The 21,181-nt window shown below is 37.4% G+C and overlaps 1 pseudogene; it reads right to left on the bottom strand.

The window, feature by feature from the left end:
• Positions 1–15,984, bottom strand: part of LOC100726248 (3 beta-hydroxysteroid dehydrogenase/Delta 5-->4-isomerase-like) — a 32,617-nt pseudogene extending 16,633 nt beyond the window's left edge.
• Positions 15,985–21,181: the final 5,197 nt, after the last annotated feature.

The raw sequence follows: 21,181 nt of genomic DNA, 5'->3' as shown, positions 1-21,181 counted from the left end.
GTTCCATCTCACTCCAGAAAGAATGTCCAGGGTAAAGAAAACTACCAACATCAAATGATGGAGAGGCTTCAGGGAAAAAAGAACTCTTCTGCACTGTGGATTGGAATATAGACTGGTTTAACCACTGTGGAGCTCAGTGTGGAGATTTCACAAAAAGCTGGGATTGGAGGTCCCATTTGACCCAGCTATTCCACTTCTGGGCATATTCCCAGAAGAACTGAAAGCATCATACCACAGTGATATATGTGCACCCATGTTTATAGCAGCACAATTTGTAATAGCCAGGTCTTGGAAACAACCTAAATGCCCCTCAACTGAGAAATGGATAAAAAAGTTGTGGAATTTTTATACAATGGTGTACTACTCTGCTTTAAAGAATGATCACACTGAGATATTTATAAGTAAATGGACACAACTTGAGACCATACTCATAAGTGAAATAAATCAAACTCACATGTGTAAATACCATATAGTCTCCCTAATGTAAGAAATGGTAAGAATTTATAAGATACAAAAAAACTCAATAATTACAGTGAAAGGATAAGAATCTTCTTAAAGGGGAAAAATAATATATCAGGGAAAATGAGGAAAAATAAAAAGGAAGGGAAAAGAAAAAAGTCTAACATTATATACACACATTTAGGGTAGCTAAGATTGTACTCTAACCTCCAAAGTTCTTGGAACAAAACGATTAACATTCATAGGACTGAAACAATTGTGCATATTATTGTATGGTGGTCTGAGGAACTCTTCAGGATCATTTTGTAAAATAACAACCCTAGTTATGCTCATACTGCCTTGCTTTGTAGGCCTATATTTTCAGTGTTCTGGCTCTTTGCTATTGTTATTTATGTCTTTTTTGTTTTGTGTTTTTCTAGGAATTTGTTTGTTTTTGTCTTGTTTTTCCTCTAATACAGAAAGGATAGGTATATATGTAGACTTATGCATATGTAGAACTTCTAAAAAGTTTATGAGAATTGATTATATAATGCATGATGAAATGAAGAGCTACTTTGAAGAAAAAGAGACACTAAGGTACCCAGTGCCGATTCCATAGTATCATGATGTGAAATTCAGCTATACTATTATTCTTTGTTCAGAGTGATTTTAGTCCATTTTGTTTTGATTAATTTCAACATACATGAAGGTATTGACAGCTATTTTGAAGAGAATGAGAGACATTATGGCAGCCATTGTTGACTTCCCTGTTGTCTGGTCTTGAAGACCTAAAATGCCGTCATCCTGTTCTGATCAGTTTTATACTATTTTGTTTTATATGAATTAATTGTATGTGGTGATATGGACAACTATTTGGAAGAAGGCAATATGATAGATAATGAAGATCTCCAGTTGTCTTGCTTTGAAATCAGTGTCTCTTACATTGTTATCTTATGATCTATTTTGTTAGGTTTAATTTTAACCTCTTCAAAAAATAAAATTTAAAAAAGTAAATCAACACTAGTTAATATATTACACATTGTTATCTTAGAAATAGTTGCTCAAGTTACAAAATCAAAGCAAATAAAATGAACAATCAATGTCAGCATAAACTGTTCTTTTTGATGAACTAATAGAATTAATAGTATGGTTATCTATCTTACACACTTAAACATACATACAGTTATATGTGTATATCTACAAGTTCTTTTTTTGAGCACTGTTTTTCCCTTTCATTATTACAATATTTATTGTATATTTTGGATCTTATTACTTTCAATTTATTATTTATTTATTTTTTACATTAAAGAGACAATATGATGTTTACAAATGTGAGTCTAATTTATTTCCCTTATAAGTATCATCTCAAGTTGCCTCCATTTACCTATGAAAGCCTCAAGATCATGCTTTTTTATAGCTGAGCAATATTTTACTGTATAAAAATACAACATTTTTTTCATCCATTCTGTGGTTGATGGCATTTTGGTTGTTTCTAAGATTTAGCTATTGTGCTATATAAACATGGGTGTACATATATTTCTGTGACATGAAATTTTCAGTTTTTCTGGGAAAATACTCAGGAGAGGAATAGCTGAATTGAATGGGACTTCCAATCCTAGTTTTTTGTGGAATCTCCTAACTGATTTCCACAGTGGCTGTACCAGTCTACACTCCCACCAAAAGTGAAGAAGTGTTTCTTTTTCCCCACAGCCCTGCCAACATTTGTTATTGTTGGTTTTATTCCTGGAAGCCATTCTTTCTGGAGTGAGATGAAATCTCAATATCTTAATTTTCATTTCTTGAGTAATCAATGATGTTGAACATTTCTTCATGTATTTATTTTCCATTTGTATTTCTTCATGTGAGAAATGCATATTCATCTCAGATGCCCATTTTTTTGCATTGGGTCTTTGAATTTGTGAGAATGATATTTTTCCATTCTTTTTATGTTCTGCATGTAAGTCCTTTGCCTGAGGGACTACTGGCTAAAATTCTTTCCAGTTCTGTGGATTTTCTTTTCAGTTCATTGTTTATTTCTTTTGAAGTGCAAAAAATTTTTAATAAGATGAGATCCTACTTGTTGATTCTATGAAGTACATCTCATGTGATTTATGTTTTTTTCTTGAACTCTTTCCTACATCTCTGTCTTCAAGATTTCTACCTACCTTGTCTTCCAGTAGTGTGGGAAGCCCTGTAATTGGCTGCCACCTTATATGAACAGGCAGCAGCCACCTTAACATCCTCTAGGAGGTAAGTTTCCATTTGGTAGTTAAGTTTCTGTCTCTTCTCACCTAGCCTTTTCTCCTGTGGTTTGGCCCTTTCAGGGATTATGCTAATCAGTCTGCCTTATGAGCCCGTGCACGGAGATTTGAATTACTCTATAAACCCTGGTCTTGCCACTGTTGCTAAGTTACCTGCTGAAGTCTCAGAACCCAACTCCCTCCTCCCCCAATACACTATATATTCGTTACTCTTTCTTTGAATAAATAAGGCTTGATCAGAGCACTGTCTTGTCTCCATTCTTCACGTCTCTTGTTTCTTTTCTCATTCCCACTGCCCCTCTAGGGTCTCCGTGGACTTACCCACAGGTTGGGACACAGTAGATTTAGTGTTTCTGTTTTAATATTTATATATTTGATCCATTTAGACTTTACTTTAGTTCATGGTGATAAACATGGGTCTGGTGTTAGTCTTCAGCATATGGAAAGCCAATTTTTCCAACACCATTTATTAAAGAGGTGATCTTTCTTCCAGTGAGCATGTTTTGTTTGTCAAATATAAGGTAGCTGAGGGTCTTTGTAATAGTATTTGCACCTTCTAATCTGTCCCACTTATCTTCTGGTCTGTTTCCTTGCTAGTACCATGATGATTTTATCACTGTGGCTTTGAAGTATGATTTCAAGTCAGGGATTAAGATGCCTCCTGCCTTCCTTTTGTTACCTAGAATTGCCTTTACTATTCCAGGTTCCTTCTGTTTCCAAATGAATTTCAAAGATGTTTTCTCTAAACCTGTAAGGTATGTTAATGGTATTTTGATTGAGATTGCATTAAATCTGTACAACAGTTTTGGGAATATGGCTATTTTCACAACGTTGGTTTTTCCTAATCAAGGGCAAGGGATATCTTTCTATTTTCTGATATGCTCTTTAATCTCCTTTGTTAGAATAGCTTAATTTTCAGCATGTAGGTATTTTACATTCTTTGTTAGGTTGATTCTTAAATATTGCACTTTTTTGATGCTATTGTGAAAAGTGTTATTTCCATAATTTCTCCCTTGGTAAGTTTTTTGTTTGTGTACAGGAATGCTATTGATTTTTGAGTGTTGATTTTGTATTCAGGTACACTGCTGAATTTGTTTATTAACACTAGTATTCTTTTGATGGAGTTTTAAGGGTCTTCTACATAGAGTGTCATGTCATCTGCAAATAGTGATAATTTAACTTCTTCCTTTTCTGTCTTTATTCCTTTTATTTCTCTCTTATGCCTGATTGCTATGGCTAATGTTTCCAGAACATTGAATAGAGTGGTGATAGTGCATCCTTGTCTTCTACTTGATTTTAGAATGAAAGCTTTCAGTTTTTGTCCATTTAGTATAATGTTGGCTGTTCACTTGTCATAGATGGACTTTATCATATGGAGGTAGATACCACTGATTCTGAGTTTCTGTAGGGTTTTTGTCATGAATAATATTGGACTTTATCAAAAGGTTTTTTTATATCTATTGAGATGATTGCATGATTTTTCTCTTTGGTCCTGTTGATGTGGTGTATTACATTTATTGATTTGTGTATGCTAAGCCATCTCTGTTTTCCTGGGATAAATCCTAGTTGGTCATAATGTATAACCTTTTTGATTATTTGCTAATCTATTTGCTAGTATTTCATTGAGAATCTTTGCATTAATGTTCATTAATGATATTGGCCTGTAAGTTCTCTTTTTCAGTTGGGTCTTTCTCTCGTTTTGATATCAGAGCAATATTTGCCTCCAGGAATGAGTTAGGGAGGATTACTTCTCTTTCAATTTCATTGAAGAGTTTGAGGAGTATTGGTGATAAATCTCTAAATTTCTTGTAGAACTGGGCCATGAATCCATCAGCACCTTGGCTTTTCTTGATTAGTAAACTTTTAATTTAAGTAGCTCATATGGGTTTATTCAGAATCATTATATCTTCTTGAGTCAGCTTTGGTAATTCATATGTTTCTAGAAATGTGTCCATTTCCTTTGTGGTTTTCACTCTATGTGAGTAGAAATTTTCAAAATAAGTACTCACAGTCTTTTGGATTTCAAGGGATCTGTAGTAACTTGTCCTTTTGTCAGTCCCTATTGCATGAATTTGAGTTTTTTCTTGATAAGGTTGGCTAGAGGTTTATCAATATTGTTTATTCACTCATAAATCTGGTTCTTTGATTCATTAATTATTTGTATTGTTTTCTTAGTCTCAATTGTATTACTTTTTGCTCTGATCTTTATAATCTCCTCTCTTCTATAAGCTTTGGCCTTGACTTGCTCTTCTTTTTTTTAGAAGCTTGAGTTGTAGCATTAGGTTATTTGTGCTCATTCTGTTTTCTTGATGTGACAGTATATTGCTATATACTACCCTGCTAGGGTGGCTTTTATTGCATGCCCCAGGTTTTGGTAAATGCTGTATTTGCATTTTCTTTGAATTGTAGGTATTGCCTAATTTCTTATTTTCACCTGTAACCCATTGATTGTTCAAGAGGTTGTTGTTCAATTTCCATGAATTTATACTGATTTTGCAATTTATTTTACCATTCATTTCCAATTTCAGTGCATTATGATCAGATAATATGCTTGGGATAATCCAATACATTTCCATTTACTTAAGACTGTTCTATGGGATAATATATGGTCTATTTTGGAGAATGTCCCATGTACAGCTGAGAAGAATGTGTATTCTAATGTGATTGGGTGAAACACTCTGTAAACATCCACTTAAGTCCAAAGGTTTGATTCAGTTCTGTTATTTGCCAACTTTTTGTCTAGTTGATCTATCTCTTTGTGACAATTTGGTATTAAGGACCCTATTACAATTGTATTGTTGCTTACTTGGTATTTTATGTCTGTTAGTATTTGTCTTACATACTTGGGTGCTCCTGTATTTGGTGCATGTATGTTTATGATTGTTAGAGCTTCCTCTTGAATTATTCCCCTGACAAGTATGTAGTGACCTTCTTCATCTCTTTTGACCATTTTTGGTTTGAAGTTCACATTGTCTGCAAACAGAATAGCTACCTCTACTTTTTTCTAGGGTTTCTAGGTCACATAGAATATTTCTAGGTCACATAGAACAATTCTTTGCTTTACTTTAACTTTTAGAGACTAAAAGTTAAAGTAAATGTAAATTCTTTAACTTTTAGTCTCTAAGTTTCCTTTTGGTCAGATGTGTTTCTTGTATATAGCATACTGTTGGATCCTATTTCTTGACCCTTTCAGTTAACCTATTTTTCAATAGGTGAATCACGATCACTTACATTGATGGGTATAATTGATATATATTGACTCAACTTTGTCTTTTTTTTTTTTTTTTTTTTTTTTGCTGTTGGTTTTCTGCTTTTCCCCTTTGTTTAATTGTTTAATTGCTTGCCCTGTTGGGAAGTTTCTTTCTGTTGTTATTCTGGGAAATGCAGTCACTTTTATCTCTCTCTAGTATGTTTTTCTAGGGTTGGTTTGGTAAACATGAATTTCTTCACTTGTTCTTTTTCATGGAAATATCTCATTTATCCATTTGTCTTAGTTACTTTTTACTCATTGTTGAGACAAAATACCTGATACCCAAAGTCAAGGAAGGAAAAGTTTATTTCTTACAGGTTGGAGGTTTCAGTCCATATTCAGCTGGCTCCACATGGCTGGGTGGTATGGTGTCATCATTCATGGTTGCCGAAAACAGCAAAAGCAAAAGCAAAAAAGCTAGACACACCTTTTTACCACCATTACATCATATTGTCTCTCCATTCCTAGGCAGGTGGAATACTCACATTGCCAATCCTAACACTAGACAATAAACCAAAATCACAAAGGCTGGATTCAACTGCATCTATATTACATGAGTCGTGGAAGGCCAAAGGAAAATATAATCTATAACATTTCACCCCTGTCCCCCAAAGAATCATGTATATACTTTTACAAAATATGTTTAGTCCATTTCCAAGAAATTCCAAAATCCTAACAATTTCTGCATTGCTGAAAAGTCAAAGTCAAAGTCAAATCTCCAAGGTCTATGGTAAACTTTTAACTGTAACCCTTTGTACAAATGAAACAAGGTTAAACATTTCCAAAATGCAAAGGTACAAGGTAAACATTACATTTCAAAAGTTACAAACGGGAATTCAAAACATTGGAAATAAAGTAAGCTTAAAATCCAGCATCTGAAGCCAACTGGTTAGGGTGGAACATTCACATGACCAATCCCAGCACTAGACAACAAACCAATCACAAATGCTAGATTCAGCTGCATCCGTATTACATGAGGCCTGGGGAATAGGGCAAAGGAATATATAATCTATAATACTATTACATTTCAATGAAAGTTTTGCAGAATACATCAATGTGGGTTGAAAGTTGTTTTATTTCAGGACTTGAAATACTTCATTCCAAGCTCATCTGAACCTGAGAGTTTGTGCTGAGAAGTCTGCAATGGTTCTAATGGGCTTTCCTTGATAGGTTAAGTTTGCATTTTCTCCAACAGCTTTTAGTATTCTGTTTTTATCTTGTATGTCTGGAATCTTAATTATTATATGTCTGGTTGTAGATTTATATCTGTATATCAGATTCTTTCCTGATGTTTGGGAAGTTCTTTGCTATTACTTCTGTAAATAGTTTTTCTATGTTATTTGCATTGACCCCTGCATCTTCATTGATGCATATCAGTCTTATATTTTTTCTCTTTGCATCATCTCAAAACTGTTGAACTGTCAATTCATGCTGCCTTGTTATCTTGAAAAGTTTTTTCCTTTTCTGATCACTAGCTGTGATCCTGTCCTCAAAGTCTAAAATTCTAAAATTGTATTCCCAGCTTCATTCAGTTTTGCCAGCTTTCAGTAGAATTTTTATTTCATGGATATCTCTTTGAATTTATTTCATGCATTCTAATTCTTTTCTATATTGTTCATTCAAGGTTTTCATCATTTTCCCATACTCCTATACTCTTTAAAAATCTATGTCTTCTCTAGCTATGCTGAGCAACTCTTTTATTAAGGTTGTCATTTCTGTCTTTACAATGAGAGATTATTTTTAATCTGATTTCCTCTATAGCCTCATGGATTTGTTTCTTTATGTCACTTGCTATCTTTTCAGAAATTTCAGGTGTATGACTTTTAATGTCTTCTATTTCATTGTCTCCTGTACTTGTTCCTGATGTACTAGATGTTTGAGATTGCATTTTGCCTTTTTGCTTTGTCACTTTCACCTCTTGGGCTAATAGTCGGTCTTTCAATCTTACTAGTCTCAACTGTCCTTGTATGTGTCTTAGGGTCTTAGTGTGTGGTCGTCTGTCCAATTGCTGGGCCCAACAATGAAGGGGAGAGCCAATCACTTGAAATCCCCCTGCTGGGCCTGTTGAGTGAATCCTACATTTTTCCTAGGCTGACTAGATAGGAGTGTTGATGTAAGTCAACCCTTAGTTTCTGCTGCTACTATGGCTTCAGGTTGTTCCTGGCCACCTGATCTACCTGGCTATAATGTTTGACTCAGCTGGGATCCTATTGTATCACTGGGTGTCTCTTAAGCCCCTTTGATTTCCTCCAGGTTGGAGGAGTGCTTATTGGCACTCTCTTCAATTCACTTGGTACTCTATGTATGGAGGAGGGATTCACCCACACTCTTGACTGGCTTGCCAGGGTCCTACAGCTGGGGCAGACTTGCTACTGCTCCTGTTTACCCACTGAGATCCTCTACTTGCGGAAGAAATTCACCACACTGTCAAAAGCCCACTGAAGTCCTCTGCATGGATGAAAGGTTACTGAGTCTTCCATCATCCCAGCCCACTGCCCTCCTAGGTCCAGGGGGTGAGGAAGAGGAGGGGCAGCTGATGATCTGTGGTCACCCCAGGTCCAGCTACCAAGGAAGGGTCATCTGACAATCTGTGGCCATCCTAAGTTAGAGGGGTTTTAGGGGGAGGGGCAGCTGATGATCCATGACTATTCCATGTCTGGGGTCTAGGAGAAAGGGCAGTCAATGATCCATGGTGGTCTTTTACTTTGTCTTTTTGAGACAGAGTCTCACTATGCAATTCAGGCCTGACCTTGCACTCACTTTGGAACCTAGGCTGGTCTTGAACTTGCAATGATCCTCTTGCCTCAGTCTCCTAAGTACTGGGGTTATAGGAGTGCATCATGACATCTGGCGGTTTTTGTTGTCTTTATGGCCCACTGGTCTTGTCACTTGGCTCTAGCCAGGGTCATCCTCCAACCCCTAGGCCTGTGCAAAAATGCTTCCCATTCCAGTATTTGCCCCCCAAATCTGATTGTAATATTCCATTTATATTCTTAAAAACCAATTGAAGCACAATAATTTTCTATCATTTGTGAATAAGGAACCTATGGCTATCCCTTCTTTTGTGGGGATTTCAGGGACATGTAAGTAATCATGCCAGCACTTTCACCCACTGCCACTGGCACTATCACCATTGTTGTGGTTTATTTAAATGTCCCCCAAAAGCCTCATTTGGTCATGAAGGGAGGGCCTTTCAAAGGTGGCTACCATTTGTGTCTACCATTTGAGTCTATCATTTGAGGCTACCATTGAGGCTACCATTTGAGTCTATCATTTGTGATTGGTTAGTGTCTGGCATTGATATTGGCCATGAGAGTGCTGCACCCACCTAGGGGCAAGTATTCTGCATACAGTATAGAGAAGGGAAGAAGATATGTTTTTCTCTTTTTTCTGTTGAATGGAGTGGTTAGAGTTAAATGTGTCCTTGACTTGGTCAGTCTGTCCTAAGTAGAATGTCCTTGAAACATGTTGGAAAAACAGGTTATATTTTTAGATGGGGAAATATACACTGCTACTGGACCTGGACACTGACATGGACTGGAAGCCTATGAGAAGCAGCTGGACAGTCAAGGCTAACTGAATTTATTAGTCTATTTGACAGACAGGATGAGCATATCCTGTCTCAATAATAGCTACAGGCTGCTAGTTGACTTTTAAGTTTCTGTTAATTTTCTATTACAGTGAGAAATAATTTCCAGGCTTTTGTGTCCAGTGTGTGTGTGTGTGTACGTGTGTGTGTGTGTGTGTGTGTGCATGTATCTCGATTTTTGAAAAGTGCATAGGTATGCTACTATATATGTTACCAATGCAGATATGTAATTACTATATGTCTTGAGAGATAGCTCAGTGTTAAACCATTTACCTAGCATATCCAGAATGTCCTAGCCCTAGAATTATCTCTACAATATAAAGAAAAAGGAGAAAATGAATAACCAAAAAAATTTTAAAAATGAATTGCTATTTGTGATCCACATAATTTCATTATTTAAGGATCATTTAAATCCTAAATTTCAAGAGAACACACAGAAAATTTAGAAGTCATGTCACATATGCTCATTGTTTATCAGTAATATGCAATTATAAATCAAAAATATCATACATTCATATGTTTGCATTTTTTGAAGATTAATAAAAACGTTTTCACAAGAATAATCTTTAAGTATGAGCTAATAGTTAATTCATTTGAGTGAGATATGAAGACCCACATGTGATCCTGAATGTGTTCCTAGTGAAGGTCATGCCTAGTTCATTCCATTCCATTACACTGTTCACTCAGATTATGAGCAGTAGTGATGATAACGATTCCCTTTACTTGTCTTTGGCTATTTTTCTGTTGATCCTGCTGGAAAACTGAGAGGAAGACTGTATTGTCTGTTGGGAAAACATACAATTGTAGGGAATTACAGAACTCAGCAGTGAGATCTGGTGGCCTTGGAGGTGATTAAACACTTTACATGAAGAAGGAAATGGAAATGGGAAAAGATGGTTCTTCTTTCCTTCCTTCCTTCCTTCTTTTCTCCGTCTATTTTCCCTTCCCTCCCTCCCTTCAATCTTTTTTCTTTCCTCCACCACAATTTGCAAGATTTTTGCCTTTGATGTTATGACAGTCAGAATCTTCAAAAAAGAAAAAAAAGCAGGAACCTTTTAGTGTCAAAATATATTAATTTTATTTAAGGCAATATAGAATAAACTATCTCTGCAAAGTATATGCTAACCTACTGTGAAAATGTTTTAGTAAATGAATACCTGAAACTGTGCCCTTTTCATTCTCATCTCCTCTTTTTAGGTGATGCAGAAGGCAAGTCACATGAGACAGAGACTTGAAATGAAAATCTGCTTACCTATAGCAGCCTTCTGTAATGTGTAGGTAGGGGTTTGGCAGAGTAGGAACTAAAAATGTCCTTTGTAGATGTTTTTGGCAAACAAAAAATAATTGGTTTGTTTAGGAATGGAGCTTCTGCATCATTGAATTTGCATTCAAGGAACTCCTGACAGATGGGGTAAGGAAAGGGACAGGTGGTAATGGAAAGACTGGCCCTCTGGGTTCAGAATGGCAGTGGTACATGGCAAACTTTCTTGAGCTGATGTGTTTCAACTTAAAGCCAGTTGGAAAGCTGCAACCCTAAAGACGCCCCCAGCATTTAAAAATGAGGATCTAAGGAGTGATTTTTATTTTTAGGCATCTGATCACAACCTACTACTGGCTTAAATACAGTAATATACTAAAGAGATAATGTTATAGATAATGGAAAATGATTCTTGCTTACAAGATGAGCTTGGGAGATCCATGCTGGACCATTCTGTTGTAACATACTATTGTGCTAGTTCTTTGGAGAGGAAGCCTTCTTCCAGGTGGACAAGGAGCTCTAGATGATGCCTTCATGAAAGTTCTGAATGTGAGCTGAGGCAGCATCAGCAGAATCTGGTTTCACACAGCAGAGGTTTTGAGTGGATGGACATCAAGAGTGTAGAGTCAGAGGATAGCTGAACCTGCAGTGGAGTAACTGAAGGAAGAATACTCATAGTTTTGAAGCCAAATATGAATGCTTTTAAATTCTCACTTTCCCCCTGACCAAACATGAGTCCTTGGTGAACTTCCTTTCTTTTCTATCCCTGGTATTCTTATCTAAATCACCAGAAAATATTATCTCTGAGTGGTTAGATGACAGTCGTGAGCAACAGCTCATGGACCACAGTCTAACAGTAGTTTTTCTCTATCCTTTCTCATCTCTATACCATTCTTCTTTTCCTGCCAGCTTTATGTCATTCATTGGCTACTTTACCTCTCAGGTGTACCCATGGTGGTCTGTGTAAGAATGACATCAGATGCATCAATGGCAGCAGAGGCATGAGTGATGAGTGAGATGCCCTGGGAAGCTCCTCTCAGACTCTGAGCATCCAGAATGTCTCCTTCAAGCACTGTCACCTTTGTTTTTGTCTTCAGCTCTGTGGAAACACAAAATAGGTCATTAGGAAGTTTTCTAGATAGACTAGGAATTTTATTAGTAAGGTGACTGTTGGTATGTAGATTTTTAAGAATATTCAAATCATGAAGATGTCTAGGAAAGATAACACTACATGGAAGGAGCAAAGGAATGAAAGTATAGAAATCACATGTTTAGCATTTATTTTCAACAATTAAACAACTTTTGTATCCCATTCATGTTCTGTTATAGAACATGAATCTGAGCAGTAAGCTCTGATGAGTATCATGAAAAAAAGTATTGTTAATGAGTCCTGGGAAGTTTCATCAGATTCATCAAGGAGAGCAGAGAAGTTGTAGATAGTTGGATAAGAGGCCAACTTGGCATTTAATTTGTGTAGGCAATGATGAACCATTTAGGGATCTGGAACTGCAGGAGGAAGAGAGGCAGGGCTGTGAATAGGATACTCACATTGTTATCATGATGTTCAATGTCCTTTGTGAGGACATAAAAGAAAACAAGACTGCAATTCACTAATCAAAATATCTCTGCCAGAATTCATAAGCGGTCAAACCAGGTCCCAGCAGTAGGAGCAGAAGAAGGGAGACCCACAAGTGGTGAGTTTCAGGCCTTTTCATGACAGGTCTGGGTACTTAACTTGATCTATGATGTGCAGAAAATCAGTTAAGCTCATCACTAGTGTTTCCTACTTGTGTGACTAGGAGGAGTTGAGTGGAGTCATACACAGAAAATTCAGGATGGGTTCTTCTGATGCACTTAATTGAAAATGTCTTATTATGCATTAAATAATATCAGTAGCAGATATCCATGAAGTGAATGAATCATCTACAAGTGCTTTCCATCCCAACTGTCTAATCAGGACAGTGGTTACAGCATGAATATGTCCAGACATCAAGTGATACACAAATGTTTGACACAATGACACTGCCATGATACGGCCAACTCAGTTTACCACAAAAACTCCACTCTCTGCCACTGCAGACTACAGCAACACTCTACATTTGTTTATGCTGTATAACATGCAAACAAATGAACAGTTGACTCACTGTGTTTCCTAGAGTCTTCAGCAGACAGGAATTCTGATTCTGATTTCCTATGTGAAGGTGAGCAAACAGGATCAGCAAGTTACAGGCACCATTCTCCCCTCCACAGATTCCTGTCTTTCTTCTACACACCAAGTGCAGGACAATTTTCTGAAGCTGAATGAAGATAAGTGAGCTGAACTGAGTGTGTCAATGATGGTTCAGGATGATGGAGACAAACAATCAGAGGAATAAAACTAGGCTGATACAGAAGCTTCCTGTGATGTAAGAACTATTTCCTGAAATCCTGTGTTGAGTTGTGTTTCTTTTCATCCTTTGCCCTTGTCCGCTAACCCAAGAAGCCTGCAAGTATAGGATGGTGAGGAAGGATTGCAATAGGTATATGGGTGTATGCCTGAGCATGACGTCTTCCTTTATCACGTATCATGTATTATTATTACTTCTACCACTACCATTACCACTACTACTACTACTGCTACTACAGCTACTATTACTACTACTACTTTCCTTTGGGTTTCTTAAACTACTGAATTCACAGTGCCAGGTCTCAGTAATGGCTGTGAGTGAGAGGTAGGGGAAGCCCAGACCTGGAGAGAAATAGGCTCTCACCCTATCACTGCTCACAGGCCCTGATCATTCAAGACAGGACACTGTGGCTGCTTAATAGTGGAGCTATCTTTTCTTCCTTTCCCAAGTCATGTGGGTTTTGCCATTCTTCTTTATAGACAGAATGTATATTTATTTCTAGGTGTTTAAGTGGATTACAGGAAAACCTATTAAAAACACTGTTAGACCTCCTGGATCCCAACTTTCTTTACATTGTTCTGCTCATTATAAGTTAGACAAATTAATTAACCTCTCTATTCCCATCTTCCTCCAACAAAATTGAGTTTAGCAATGTTTCCTATCTTCTAGACATATCTCTAAAACTGTAAGCATGGTACCAAGTTGCTGAATTATCACCATGGGAAGCTACTTCTCCAAGATAAGTTCTGTGTTTTCCTGCCACCAACAATTACATTGAAAATTTGTAGAGGTAGCATGTTTACAAAGAGTTCTACTCATATTTTAATATTTGCTTATTGGACATACCACTGAAGCAGTTGAATGAAAACAGCTGACAGTGGAAGAGGTGAGAGAAGAGGAGAGATATGGGTTGGTTAGGATTTTCTGGATGGCTTTCTGTTTGTTTATATAGTAATTAATGCAGCCTTATGCCATAAACACCTAGACCACAGAATAATGGGTTTAAGGGTCAGTGGTGGACAATGAAAAAGACTGAAGTCTAACTGTGCCAAGTGTTAGACCCATGCTAGAGTGATGTGGATTCAGGGATGGAATGTAGATGGACTTCTAAGATCCATTATTTTCCCATGACCTGAGTTTCCTTTCCCACTTCTTTTGCAGCTGGATGAGTCCTATTTTTCTACTGTCACTACTGAGTAGTTTTACAGATCTAGAGAAAAGTAGCTTGGAATATTTGATATTTTTCCATGAGCTTTATTTGTACTAAGGGCAATGATTTGTGAAAAGAACAATAGAAAAGTCCAGTCACTCTGCTTCACTCTCCTTTTGGGGATGAAAAGAAGTAAAGCATGGTAAGAAAAATATATGAGGGTCTCAGTTGAGGAATGTTGGTCATGCTGCTCCTCACTTGTGTGTACTACAGTGACTTTGTACAGGTAGTTATGTATGCATTCTCTCTCTTTCTCATGTATTTACACAAGAGCAGATTTATTTGCATTTCCTTTATCTTACCTTCACCTAAAATGCTGACTATTCATACCCTAAAAGAAAGCAAACCTTGAGATTCAAGGCAACCAAGAGAGCAGAGGACTCATGCTTGAGGCCCTGGATCAATAGTCCTCAGCAGGTGTTGGAGGACAGTTACCTAGTTCAGACACATGAACAGATTAACAAATTGCAGGTGAGAGAGTGATGTGATGAAAATAGCTGAAACATAGAGAGGCCCAGTGGCACAGTGGCTGCCTAGGGCCACGCAGAGTAATTCTGAGTCAAACTTAAGCAGAAGATACACAGTGTGGGAGGCATCCTGGTGTTAGGCCCAGAAAAGATAGGATGCCTCTGTTTGTTGGGGGTCAAAGAGTGTGCTGTACTCACCATCGTTTTTGCTTACCATAGCCTCAGCTTGAGAAAGATTTTCCTACTCTCACCATCTTTTCTTAGCATTTGCTATGAATCTAAAAATATATGTGCATGCTCTTATATTCTTTTGACCTTTGGCATGAGCTTGAGGAACATGTGCCTAAATCATAGGAAATGATTGTAAGCCCAGGTTAAGTAGGGTCTCATTAGCATTACAATTTTAATCACTCAAAGGGTTTTGACAGTCACTGTGGTATTGTTCAACTCCAAATAAAACTCAAAAAGTGCTACAATTAATTGAATAGAATTTTCTGGTAGGTATAATCACAGGCCCTAAGATAAGCAAAAGTTTTCTGAAAACCTGAAGCTGGGAGGAAACTTGCTCTTGAGTTTTCTCGTCATCATACTTCCACTTTGAGAAGTGCAGTTCTTCAATATATTTCAGTCTTTCTTACTTTGGTCCTGCTTAGTTGTTCATTAGAGCCTGCATATGGACTGAGATTGAGAACAAGTGTTCAGTAACAAGTCCAGAAACCAATCTCCCATCAGCGATACAAGATCTCTTAACTTGCACATCCTTAGTTGCTTCTGATGAGTGTGGACATTGGAGATCCCTCATGGCTCCAAATTTCCTGTATTTGTTTAAAAAGCACTCCCTCACACACTTGCTTAGGCTGTAGAATGGATCCTAACATGAAGTTTCCAGTTCACTTCCTAGAGAATTCTTACTTGATGTCTGGTCTGAAGACCTTGTCCAGGGCTCTGACCTCTTGCAGCCCCTCTTCCTGCACCACCAAGTGGACAATCCGCTGGCCTAGGAAACCTCCTGCTCCTGTCATGAGGCAGCTCCAGCCTGTCATTGCCAATGTAAAGAGCAGGGCACAGTGAGCAGCAGATGTGATGATAGGTGACTCTGGAGACGGTTAAAGAAAAAAAATAGTTCAATAGGTACAGGACACACAAACTTCTTCTAATGTCAGAGAGAGGAATTACTCAATTTGACCTTTGTACTCTCATACTTTGTTATGACTTCTCACCTCACCACACTCATGCAGTCATAGATGGTGCTTTGTAGATGTGGCTGCCTGATGCTGAAATCAGTTCATGGTGCAATGATAGAATCAAGGGCAGTATGATAAAGGGTGTGCAAGCTGCTCACCCTGAGTTTTCTGCCTAATATATTAGAGAAGGAACTCAGGTCGTCTTTTGCTTGCTTTTGCCTGCCTGCTTGCTGTGAACTATTTGTCTCCTGTGATGCCTCTCTGACATTCCACTTTGCCTTGGTGCCACACAAGAATGAGCAGAACTCTCCAGGAACTGTGGGCTAATTAACTAAAGATTTCCTCATTTGCCTTTATAGCTCAGCAGTGAGGCAAGTAACTGAGGCATGTATAGATTTCATCTGTGATTGCAATACGTACAATGGCAGTGTTTGATACTACGTTCGACAGCTTGAGGATTTAGTCCATGACACCTCCCAATCACTTTAGATAAACATTACAAAACCTAATTTTCTTTAGTTGTTCTTTAGTTGGATTCCCACAATATGTAGATGTGTTTTATTAAACGGAGGATCATAGAATACAGAGCGAGACTCACAAATTTAGTAGGTTGGTTATTTTTGAAGGGTTACAAGTAAAAAGCTGTGAAATATAGATGAATTGGCAAGGAGCTTCAGTGCTCTTGCTGTCCACAGACCCACTGGGAATGTACAGGTGTTGCTCTCTTGAAGCTCTCACAGCCCTGTCTTTCAGTTTTTATGGAAATTACTATATACATGTGATTAATGGATTTATGTAGATTACTGTAAACACATGAACATTTATGTCAAAGAATGATTGGATATGATTATGACTAAGTGATAACAGACTGGTAGGTATCCAGTTAGATCTTTGAATTTAGATTTCTCTGCATTATTTCTTTGAGTTCATGGAGCAGATCCACCCTGTAATGGAGTTTTCTGGACCGTAGGTATTATGAAAAGACAAATCCTTGTCTCCAAGCAGAGATCATGAATATCTAAGGAATAAAAAACTAAAAAGAATCTAGCATGTTACACAAATATCATCCAAACTTTAATATAAGCAGTACATCATATTATATAAAAGAGTCTTCCACCGAAAACCTTCAGTTTGCCGAATTACATTTCAAAGGCAGGTCGATCAGCAAACAGTTTGACCTGCAAGTATGTTGAATAGTCAGTGTAAGATACAATATTTTCTCTTGGTTGAGCTTTGCTGAATGTATAAATGCAGTATTTTCATAATTTTATCTTTTTGGCTTTTCATAATTTTATAATATATTTATCAATTTCTTTGCCTGAAGGTGTTCCTTCTCTTCTTCCTCTTCCTCCAATTCACTAATATTCTAATTTATTACCTTTGAAGGGACATTATCATTAGACATGGTGCTTGTCTACCATATCCTGAGACTACTGCATCAGGCAGTAGGTGAAATTTAAAAGGACTTTCAGTGGAGTGAACATATTTACACGGAGATATCATCATTTATCTCTACTGATCTTTCTTCCAGATCCACCAGCCAAACACGAGGGTATCAAGTTGAAAAGTTCCTCCAGACCCCCTTATTTTGAGTGTGAACACAAAATCCTTAAAAGGGTGTGTATCTGTCTGCCTGCTATTGGACATTATAGGTGCTACAGGGTATTGCTTAGTCCAAAAAATGACAAGTACCTATTTAAACCCTTACACTAGCTTTTGTTGTAACTCATTTTTTAATCTCTGTTCATTTTCCTCTTGCACCGGGAAAGCACAGTTCCATCTAGAGTCAGTGTGTACTCCTCTCAAGGCCTATTTATTGCATATAGGACAAGTGGCAGTCTCATGTTCAGAAAAGTTTAGGGCTTTCTCACTGGGAAATCTTCCATCTTAACCACCTGCAGTCCCTGTCCCTTTGGAGAGCAGGTACAAGAGTTGTTATTAGCATTAGGTGATAGAAGGGGCAAGAGAAGATACATCTTCATTCAGCACCATCTCTGTATTGTTGGAGTACCTTCATGTCAACTCATTTTGTGTGGCAAGTGAGCAAGAGAGGAAACCTAAAGTGAGCAAATGAGGACATCAGCTTTTCAATACCAGTGACTTTTTAAATTGGTTTTTATTTTAGGAGAATAAGACAAACTAACAGAAAAAATCAAATCAGAACAGAACAATGCAAACAATGTAGGACTTCAAAACAAGACAACAGGAAATCAACAGTGGCTACCATAATGTCTTTTGTTTTCTTTGAAATAGTTATCCGTACCTCTCAACATGATACAATCAAACAAAACAAAATAGTATAAAACCCATCAAAGCACAATAATGAAACCATAATGAGACTTCACAACAAGACAATACAAAATCAACAATGGCTACCAAACCCTCATACACCATGAAATCAAATCATAGAAAAGAGACTAAGAGCAATCAAAACAAAAGAATGAAATGATTAGAGGATTTCAAAGCCCGATAACAGGAAATGAAAAATGGTTGCTATAATATTTTGTTTTCTTTAAAAAGGCTGCCCATACCATCAGACACAGTAACATCTAACAAAACAAGAAAGAACAGAACCAAGTTTAACAAAATTTTGAAAATAATGTATGAGTTCAAGACAAGACAATAAGAAATTAACAGTGGTTACCATCTTTACCTCCTAGGGGTTCCTCCCCTATCATTTTCATAGTATCTATTGTGCTTTGTGGATCCCATTAACTCTGTTATCTGTGCTAGGGTTCACCTGTATAAGTTCAAACCATTTCTCCCATGAACATAACCTTCAGTTGCATCCATTTACAAGAAAGTTGAGATTATCTTACTTAATAGCTGGATGATTTTCCACTGTATGAAAATACTTTCTTATCCATTGTGTGGTTGACAGGCAAGTTACCCTTGCTTATTTCTGGTCTCCTGTCATATGTAACAATTGTTTTTTTCTCCTTTGATTTTCAGTCTATAAATTTTCTTTTGAGTTAAACACTGTATATTGATGAATTTTTTTAGTTTTATACTGTATATTGATGGATCCTGCCTTTTGATCCACTCTCACTGTGTTTCTTTTTATTGCTGAGTTGAAGTCTTCTCCATTAATGGTTACAACCAGCATACATCAGTTTGTCTCTGCCATCTCATCCTCCTGTTATTGGCTCTCCACTTTTTCTCTTCATTCAGTTGCCTTTCCTTTTTGCCATCCTCCTCTGCTGCTGTTCTTGGAACCACAGTCATCTTTATCTCTCTCTAGAATATCCTTCAGCACTCTCTGTAAAGTTGGTTTGGTGGTTACAAATTCCTTCAGTTGTTCTTTATCATAGAACTATCTAGTTTTTCCATCAGTTTTGAAAGATAGTTTTTCAGAGCATATGATTCTGGGTTGGAAGTTGTTTTCTTTTAGGGTTTGAAACACTTCACTCCAAACTTCTTGACTTGATGGCTTGTGTTGAAAAGTCTGTCATGATCTCAATTGGTTTTCCTTTATAGGTGAAGTGTTTCTTTTATCTAATAGCATGTAATATTCTTTTCTTGTGATGATTTTCCAGGATCTTGATTATTATATGTTTAGGTGTAGGTTTACTTTGGTTATGGCTAGTTGGAGTGCTGTAGTCCTCGCTTATCTGAATGCCAGATCCTTTGCCCATATTTGGGAAGATTTCTGCTATTAACTCTCTAAATAGCCTTTTTTTTTTTTAATTGGTACCAGGGATCGAACTCACGACTGCCTGCTTGCTAGGCAGGTGCTTATGCCACTGAGCTAAATCCCCAGCCCTTAAATAGCCTTTTTATTTCATTTGTTTTGTTGCCTGCTTTCTCACTGATACTTATCACTCTTAAATTATTTTTCTTTGTGTCATCTTTCAATCATTGCATTGTTATTTCTTGGTTCCTTTTTACTTTTAAGAGATCTTTTCTTTCATGATCACTAGTTATGACTCTGTCTTCAAGGTTTGAAAGTCTATCTTCAGAGTCTTTCAAGCAGTTTGGCTGGTTTTTGATTGACTTTTTAATTTCCTGGATATCTGTTTCAATCTGTTCATTCCTTGTAATTCCTCTCTTTATTGCTCAAAGTTTCCATCATTTTCCTATGCTTCTGATTTTTTATATGCATTCTCTTTAGATATGCTGAGCAATTCTTTCATTATATTGTTCATTTCTTCTTTTATCTGAGATATTACTTCTGACTTGATTGCTTTCACAGTCTCATGAAATTGTTTCTTTACTTCAGTTGCTATTCTCTCAGAGCTTTCAGGTGTGCCACTTCCATTTTCTTCCATGACTCTATCTCCTAGACTTGTACTGTGTTGGCTGATATCTTTTATTCCTTTGTCTTGACATTCTCCTGGGATCCTCTCAACAAACTGGGGTGGGGTCCAAGGTCCTTCTTATGTTTACTTCCCCTCTGCAGTGTAGGGGAATGGGACAGGCACCTGAGTTTCTCTGACCTCAGGTTTGCATGGAGTAACAGGACATGAGGCAGTCATCTCTAGACCCATGCAGCTACACTGACGCTTCCCCAATGGCCAGAGGCAGGTGGTGGTGGGGGGCTGATTTTGTCAGCCTATGTCTACACCAGGACTCCTGAGACAGTCGTAGGAACACAGGGGCATATCTGTCTGATTCTCTTGGTGGGTGATGGATGCCAGAAGGAAGCAAAGGTGTCCAATGGGGGCCTGCAGGTGCACCAGGTTTATTTGGCTGCAGGTCCCTTCTTCCACTATCTGCCTGCAAGAAGCAAGACTTTGGATGGTGGTTGCCAGAAGGCAGAATTGGATCTTTCTGAGTCTCTCTGCTCCAGTTGGCTGGACATGGGAACAAGTTTTTCAATGGTGGCTGGTAGCAGGTGGTGACGGACATGGCTGTATCTCTCTGCCCATGCTGGCTAATCACAGGAATTATACCTTCTAATGGCAGTGGCTGGCAAACATAGGTAGATCTTTTTAAAAAAGTTTACTTAGATATTTTTTTCTTTTAACAGCATTTATTGGATCTCTGTTTGTAAGATAACATATCAAAAATGTGTTTCAAGAAATTATAAAGATTGAGGCCAATCAGAAACTAACAGCAATTGTAAAGCTGCTAAATGTAAAGTTGTAGGCTTCATTTTAATCATCATAAGTTCCATTGGTTGAATTCTTTCATTGCT

This window comes from Cavia porcellus, unplaced genomic scaffold (genome assembly GCF_034190915.1).
Source record: "Cavia porcellus strain 051 isolate PalLab524CR breed Dunkin Hartley unplaced genomic scaffold, mCavPor4.1 scaffold_1, whole genome shotgun sequence".
NCBI lineage: Eukaryota > Metazoa > Chordata > Mammalia > Rodentia > Caviidae > Cavia > Cavia porcellus.
Note: the sequence above shows the minus strand (reverse complement) of the source record. Positions and strands in the feature narration are given on the sequence as shown.